At 36.5% G+C, this 8,846-nt stretch overlaps 1 pseudogene; it reads right to left on the bottom strand.

Moving 5' to 3' along the window:
* Positions 1–1,664: 1,664 nt before the first annotated feature.
* On the bottom strand, positions 1,665–2,860 carry LOC120222914 (annotated as a pseudogene).
* Between the last annotated feature and the right edge of the window lie 5,986 nt (positions 2,861–8,846).

Genomic DNA, 8,846 nt, shown 5'->3' with positions numbered 1-8,846 from the left:
AAACAACCTAAGAGTCCACCAACAACTAAACAAAGAAAATTCTATAGAGATTAGATACAGATAAATACAAATAGATATTTCATAAGTGTAATACAATATTATTCAGCCATTAAAAAAAAGAAGGAAATCCTCCCATTTGAGGCAACATGGATGAACCTGGGGGACACTATGCTAAGTGAGATAAGCCTGACACAGAAAGACAAATACTGTGTGTATGATAAATACCTTGTAAATAATGCTGCAATGAACAAGGGGGTGCAGATTTCTCTTCTAAATAGCGATTTCATTTCCTTCGGGTAAATACCCACAAGTGGAATGGACTGGGTCATATAATAATTCTAGTTTTAACTTCTTGAGGAGCCTCCATACTGTTTCTTATAATGACTGCACCAATTTACATTCCCACCAATAGTACACAAGGGTTCCCTTTTCTCCACACCCTTGTCAAAACTTGTTATCTCTACTCTTTTGATAATAGCTATCCTAACAGTGGTTGGATGATATCACATTGTAGGGGCTTTTTAAGAATGTAGAGAAACTTAATGCCATTTCAAAGTACAACTCAGATGAATCAGACCAAAATACCATTAAGTTGACATTAAAATATGTTATTTGACCAGATGTGTCTTTAGAAGATTTCTCTCCTAATAGGCAGTTCTGCACTGAATGAAGTGTAATTTGGTATAAACAAATTGTGAATATTTTTAAAGGACTATAAAGGTATATTTTATGATGGTCCATCATAAATAAATAATAATATATTAATATAAGTTAATTGCTAGATTGCATTTTGAGTTTGTACAATATTTCAGAAAGATCATACTTTCTCCACCATATTTTATATCAAACTGGATATTCCTATTCTGTTGCATTTGTCAAAATGAGCTCAGAAGAATCCATTTCTTATATGTCAAGTTGCATCGGCTCAAACTATGGAATTCCCCCCACAAAACTAGCATGAGAAGATGTTATGCTGAAACAATTGCTAATATGGCTGTAAAATATTTTTAATTTTCCTGAAGTACAGCATTTAGTTTTAAAATATTAGTCCCTTCATCCATAATATTTCCATAGGCCTCCTTTGTAGCCCAAAAAATCATCAAAAAGGAAATGGACACTCTCTCCACCCATCCCCTACCAGCTACTATTCCTTTAGAGTAGGGTCTAGAAAGCTTTCTGTAAAGGGCTGGATAGAACATATTGTCCCCTTTGCAGGCAATTCAAGCCCTGTTGCATCTATTCAATTCTACTATTGTAATGCAAAAACAAACAAACAAAACCATAGATGAGAGTAAATAAATGCATGTGGGTGCATATGACCCACCTTGCATTAGAGTACCAGAATTAAATCTGCTTTTATTCAATCTATAGCAAGATATAACTTAGGGCCTAAAATTTAGGAAAAGCATCATATATTGCTTGGAAAATATCATCTACTTTAAATATATGTTTCATTCTTTCCTTACCCTGAGATATTTATTAAGAAAGGTTAATCTATGGTCCAGTACATGAAAAACATCTTTGGGTTATTATATTACTTAAATAGAAAGTGATACTATGTCTACCTTTATAAGAACTCCTGCTTCCAAATAATAATGACTCCTGGGTAATAAGCAATCACCTGTAGCGTGCCTTCAGCATACAGAATGTTAAAGGACAGTAAGTTATCCCAGGAAGTGATGGCAGCAACTGAAAGTAGTATTTTCATATCTAGTATAGGGATGAAATAATTCATCCCATTTTTTTCTTTGTAACAAGTAAGGTGATTGGTGAAGACTCGGAAAATAGATTATCAGGTGAGCTTTCTGTACAGGCAACTGGTTAGATTGCATAGAACCATTTCAGCCATTTTTTTTTTCTGCTGAGGTGCTACAGAATTCAACTCTTCATGGAATCTTCTTTTGACTGTTAGTGTGACATTTCCCAGAAGATGAGCATTTACTGCTTTTGCCAACTTGTGATTTGTAGATGCCAGTCCTGCTGTGGTGTGAGGTTGTATACTAAGATAGTAGGTTTGCTCTCTTCCCCACTGCAAGGAGACTAAGAGCTCCTCCAATAATTTATGGGTAACTGTCATTTCCTCATGAAACTGTTCCTGTTCAGTCAGGAGATCTTGAATAGTACTCTGTGCCTCATGGTTTTGATGCTGTAAACCTGTTCAGGAGTTGGTTAACTCATCCATCCTCCATAATCCTGCTTGTGAGGAATTTACTGTGTCATGTATCACATGGTATTGACATACATTCTAACTGTTCAGGAAGTTGAGCTGTGTTTTGACCTATGGCTTTATTTTCTAAAATAAGCTCATTTTCCTCTGGCTATATGTTCAAAGTAATACTGAAGATCATCCCCAACAAAAGCCACTAGCAACATTTTAAACTCACAAGTGACCTCTGTCTATACTCTGAGCTGGTTTTAAAGAGTCTCTTTGTCCTATAGTAACCTCCTGTAAGAGTTCTTGAGCTTTTCCAATATATTCTTTACCTCTGATAGTTCCTTTCTGGGTTCTACAACTCCCTCTGACTGACCAAGGAATTTTCCTCTACAATGACCCAGAGACTTAGCCTTTGCATTTTTTGTTGGGGATTTCATGGGTTATAGCAGCTTTGGGAACTAATATTCTTATGGCATCGACTCCCACTGCTTTTTCAGTGAGAATCTTCCTTAGCTGAAGAACTCCTGGATTCTCTAATGGAACAGCTTTCTTTCATGGATTCTGAAGGATGTGATGTTTTATGGGTTGGACTCCAGAGGCAATTCCAACAGATTTAGATGGCTCCTCAGTTTCATCATCTCCTGCTCCTCCGGCTGAGGTTGAAGTAAGGGTGACTTTGGTTTCTAAACTTTCGAGGGTAGTTATTTTTTAACCAATGAAAATGTGCCTCAAGACTTCTACTTAAAAACCATCAAGGTTCCTTACTCTTCTGATTTCAGGAGGCTTCACTTTACAGATTGTCAGGATATGCATCACAGATTGTCAGGACTGCTCCACACAGTCCTTTTCCATTCTGAATCTGACCTGCCCTGCCTGATATCCAGCTGCTCACTTACTCACTTACTGTAGTTTGGATTTGAATGTCCCTGATTAGTGATGTTGATCATGCACCTGCTAGCCATTTGTATGTCTTCTTTGGAAAAAATGTCTATTTAGGTTCTTTGCCCATTTTTTAATTGGACTACTTATGTTTTTTATATTGAATTATATTAGTTTGTTATATATTTTATATATTAACCCCTTATTAGACATAGGTCTTGTAAATATTTCCCCCATTCTGTGTGTTGGTTTTCCCTTTTTTCCTTTTAAGAAAAAGATTTTATTATTATTATTTTTTTTAATGTTTTATTTATTTCTAGGAGAGAGAGAGACAGCGTGAGCAGGGGAGTGTCAGAGAGAGAGGGAGTCACAGACTGAAACAGGCTCCAGGCTCTGAGCTGGCAGTCAGCACAGAGCCCGATGCGGGGCTCGAACCCACGAACCGCGAGATCATGACCCAAGCGAAAGTCGGACGCTTAACCGACTAAGCCACCCAGGCGCCCCAAGATTTTATTATTTTATTACTAATACTTTATTATAGCTTTTATATGAACAAAGCATTTATTTTGATATTAAATAAATCATGATTTTCAAAGTACAAATGAGTACTCTTCTATCTGTGAAACGTAGTTATAGAAAAGTAGGTCATTAGGTCCTTCATTGTATAAAGAAGCTTTTACTTTTTCTCTAAAAACAAACCTCCAAAAATTGGTAGGTAGAATAGTGACTTTATGCAAAAGTCAGATTAAATGTTGACTGAATCAATTAAATAAGAAATATTTATCATATACTTACATATGTTTTAACGTATATCATGGAAAATTCAAAATGTAACAAGTAACTTGCAAAGAGTTTACAATCTCATGTGGGAATGAATACTTAATTTTATTATTTGGATAATACTTTGGTTTTTCATTTCATTTGTCATTTCTTTTACTATGCAGGAGCATTTAAGTTTGAGATCATTAGCTCTACTGGTTTGTTTTTACTTTTGTTTCTTAAGCTTTGACTGTCATCCATAAAATCATTTCCAAGACCAATATCAAGGAGCTTTTTCTTGTGTTTTCTTCTAGGGGCTTTATGGTTCAGCATTTTATATTTTATCTTTAATCCATTTGAGTTACTTTTTGTGAGTGGTGTTTGATAAACACTTTCATTTTTTTACATGTGTATGTCCGGTTTTCCCAGCAGCATTTACTGAAGAGAAAATCTTATCTCATTGAGTATTCTTGGCTCCCTTGTCAAATATTAGTTGACTGCATATGTATGGGCATATTTCTAGGCCAGACAAGGCCACCAGATTGGCTCTGTAGTTGGACAGAGTAACTGGCTAGGATCTCTGCTCCCTTCAGAGGATGGTTGCAGTCAGCCAAGACCTGAGTGTCAGGTGTATAAGCCCCAGTCCTCTACTTCTATCTGATCTCCAGTGGCCAAGCCCTACAGATTTCCTCAGTGATTCCTATGTGGTGACACCTGAATGGACCTCATGGGAAGTGCCTCAAAATGCTGAGGGAGCTAGATGTTCACCTTGGGCTCTTTTTTCCACTGGAGAAACCTAGGTTCAGGGGGTCAATTTCGGTGTAATGCTGTGCTTTTCTTGGGGGGATGGAATGCAGTCAGAGGCTAGCCACTCCTCTTACCCTTCAAATGTGGTTCTTTTTGGTCTTTGTGGTCCAGGAGGGTGCTTCAGCCTCACCCTCAGGTTCTGGAATTTTCACAATGGTGTCTTGTCTATGGATAATTACCAGTTGGTCTTCTTGTGACGGAGACCGAAGTTGAGAATGATCTATGTCAACATCTTGATGATCTCACTCCAATGATGACATTTTTGTTACTTGATTATCTCACTCCTATGATGACATTTTTGTTAACAAAACTTGAACTGTGATAACATATTAAGTTGGAATATTCACATTAAGTTACAACTTATTTAACAGCACTCCAGTTCATAATGTACATTCTAACTTGTGAGCTATCTTCAAAGCAATTTCATATTTTCAGTTAGTATACCTACAAACAAATGTAATTATCCTGAGAAATGCAGCTGCCTCCTCTCTCTCTCTCTCTCTCTGTCTCTCTGTCTCTCTCTCTTTCTCTGTCTCTCTCTTTCATGATGCATACACGTGCTGATGCTTTTCTGCCTTCCTTCTATCCCTGTGCAATTCTCACCTTTTTAGTGATCTTACCATATGAGATAATTATCTATCTACAAAAGTCAGAACTATTTTCACAGATGAACATCTAATCTGTTTTTTAAAGACCTCTATGGGGAAAAAAAATTTCAGTATCCAGTTTTACACTTTAAATGGTTTTTGCTTGCAACTTTTCCTCTTAATAAGCTACAATAAATGTTGATTCTGACAGATGGTTCATCTCTAAGAACACACAACAGTGATTCCAGTGTTTTAAAAAACTTGCAAAAATTGGTACCACAAGAAATTCAGACCTATATTCCACAGTGTTTTCCTAAATTGTTGTATAAGTACATATTCGTATTTGAATGAAGCAAAAATGACTTTGATCTTATAAATAAGACTCACTACAGTTTCTCCACCAGAGATTATGTCTCTCTCTGCATGTAATTTGAATTGCTCCTGAATGTAATTCAAGCCTGGTTTGTGATATTTTATTAAGTAGCTAGACATTTTGTGGCTAATAAAATCAGCATATTCCTTTTGGATTACTCTTTAAGTTGTTATTAAATGAAAAGAATAGTCTTTAAGGTGTTGTGTTAATCCTTTTATAAAAGAAGGCTTAATGTTTTCTACAATGTGAATATTGCTGGTTATCTCTGATTAGTGTTGTAGCTCACCAGCATCTCGTTTGGTTTTCATCAACTCCAATTCTAAAAAGGGTCTTATGGGGAAAGTTTGAATAAAGAGGCTGTGGTTTGTGGTAAATAGCTGGAAGTAGGAACTGGTTCTGTTTGCTCAACCTGTTCCTCATTAGAAGGAGATTTAGGATAGAGAACCAAAGAGAAAGTGAAGAATGGGTCAAAGAAGTGCAAAAACAAAGGTTAACTTTTTGACCCTAAAAATAAGTTTTCAACCGGAAATTAAGTTTACCTCGCATAAACCATTTGGTTTGGGGGAGAGGGTGTGTGCACGGGGGATTGGATGCTTATTTTCTCTAACCAGAGTCACCTTAAACCTCTCAGCACTTCTCTGGCACATGGAGTAATCCATATCCAACTCATGATCTAGCTGACTGTTGAAAGAAGAGCAATGTCCTCAGTATAAAAATCAGAAGGAAAGTGAGGGGCACCTGGGTGGCTCAGTTAACTAAGCATCCAACTTTTGATGTCAGCCCAGGTTATGTTCTTGTGGTTTATGAGTTCACACCCCTCACTGAGCTCTGTGCTAACAGTGTGGAGCCTGCTTTGGATTCTCTCTCTCACCTCTCTATCTGTTCCTACCTTGCTCTCGTTCTCTCTCAAAATAAATACATAAACTTAAAAAAAGAACATCTAGAGGAAAGTGAGTTAGGACTCTAAATATATCATCATTTTTTATATGTGTTATGCTATTGGAATAAGAGAAGGGAGCAAAAAGCTTGTTATTTAAAATTTTCACTTGGTTCATTAAAATTTTCTCCTGCCCAACAAAATATAGGTATGGAATATAGTGTGGCAAAGACAGCTCAGTGATTATTTCATGTACTCTCTTATACTTCTAGTCCTTTTGCAGTTAGATGGTACCATGTGAAGAGTTCAGCCAGTAGAATTACACATGTTTTTTTCAGAACAAAATGCTTAATTACCAGTGAAAGGTTTTATGGAGCCTTCTTTGCCTATCACATGGATGAGGAAAACCATGTGTTCTAGATGGTTCAGGTGTAAGGTAGCAGTAACTCTGTTAGCCAAAATTTCTGAGTGACAGGGAATTCAAGGCACTATCCAACCTCAGCTTTACACTGGATCTGTTTTGTGAACAAGAGGAAAATATTGTGGGTTAAGCCACTGAGATTTTAGGGTTAATTCATTACTTGTGTATATTATAACAAACCTTCAAGAATAATGAAAGAAATGCAAATAAAAGGACTTGTTTTCCCTACCTGCCCCTCCCTTATAGAAACACAATTCAGAAAGAACAGCCAGTCTGACATCAGTATGTTTGCATGACATACGAGCAAAATGTTGATGATGAAGATCAGAAATATCACCAAAGATATTTACATATGTATACACTTTCACAACTATACATATAAACACATATTTAAACATATGTCAGTATACTATATTTTGTGATATTTAAGATAGTGCAGTTGAAGTCACTATATATCTCATTTTCGAGTCTCTTTTTCTGAGTGAATGAAGGTCTTATCACTAATATTTGACTGTCCTTGAAGACATTGTGTTTAGGTGTCTGTCTGCAACATCATTTGACAGATGTGATTAATTAAGAGATGTCTAGAACTGTTATTAAACTCAAAATACACAGGTAAACATCCAGAGAAGCCTTTCCAGATGGTCTTTGGGGAGTGTAACATAAATTCTTCATGAAAAAAATTTGCTTTAACATCAATCATCTATTTCTGACTAATAAGTGCATCCTTTCCCTTGTCTCAATTGTTCTATTAATAATTTGCTGCCATGTCCCTAAATTCTCTTAGTAGATGTTATTTCTTCAATATTGACTTGATTTATGATTGGAAAAGGCAGTTTATAATGTTCTGTAACTAGTGGATTAAAACACCTGTTACATTTTGGGTGATGCAAAACTCCTAATGCATACATCAGAAGAAGAAATGGATGATTACAGGAACATAGGAATAATAGGTCTAAAAATGCTGGTACTTTAAAAACAAAATCCTTATTCTAGTATACAGTGCAAAATATACAGTACCACAGCTGACTAGTACAGAGGATATCATCAGAAGTTATCTGCATCAAACATAATCATAACTTTCCCTAGAATTTGGAGATTTGGTAGCCGTTGAAAGTTGAGTTTTCTACTAAGTGGAGAAAAAAGTCTTCAGTAAGATAAAGACAAACAAATGGAATAGGTATAAAGTTTTAGTTGTACAAGATAAGCACATTCTAGAGATCCCCTGTACAATAGTGTGCCTATTGGATATTGAAAACTTGCTTTCTGGGGCGCCTGGGTGGCTCAGTCAGTTCAGGATCCGACTTTGGCTCAGGTCATGATCTCACAGTTTGTGGATTTGAGCCCTGCGTCGGGCTCTGTGCTGACAGCTCAGAGCCTGGAGCCTGTCTTCAGATTCTGTGTCTCCCTCTTTCTCTGACCTCGCCTGCACACGCTGTCTTTCTCTCTCTCTCTAAAATAAATAAAACATTTTAAAAAGAAAAGAAAACTTGCTTTCCTATGGAGGCTTTTAAAAAACAGATTAGATGTTCACCTGTGAAAATAGTTCAGACTTTTGCAGATAGTTAATAATTCATGCTATACATTTAAAAATCTGTTGAGAAAGAATGTTAAGTGTTCTTCCCATAATTAAATTAAAATTTTAAAAAGCCAGTGCACCTAAAGAAACTGGGCTGAGCCTTTGAGGAAACTAAGTTCTCGGTTCCATTATTACCGAGGCCTATGTGTATCCTTGTTCTTGGATTGCAATTTCCCTATGCAACTCAAAATATAGGTCTGGAATATAGTGTGGCAGACAACTCAGTGGATCAGTGAATAGTGTGGCAAAGACAACTCAGTGGATCACCTGCCCTTTAAGACCTAGCTAATGGACTTGAACCCCAATCCACTATTTGTGGATAATTCAGAAAAATTCTTAAGATTTTTGTTAATCTTAAGGCATTGGGAGATGGGGATGGAATGTGGAAGTAGCTTACATTTTCATAGTC

The sequence above is a fragment of the Hyaena hyaena genome, unplaced genomic scaffold, assembly GCF_003009895.1.
Source record: "Hyaena hyaena isolate Hyena2069 unplaced genomic scaffold, ASM300989v1 scaffold_927, whole genome shotgun sequence".
In the NCBI taxonomy this organism is placed as follows: domain Eukaryota; kingdom Metazoa; phylum Chordata; class Mammalia; order Carnivora; family Hyaenidae; genus Hyaena; species Hyaena hyaena.
Note: the sequence above shows the minus strand (reverse complement) of the source record. Positions and strands in the feature narration are given on the sequence as shown.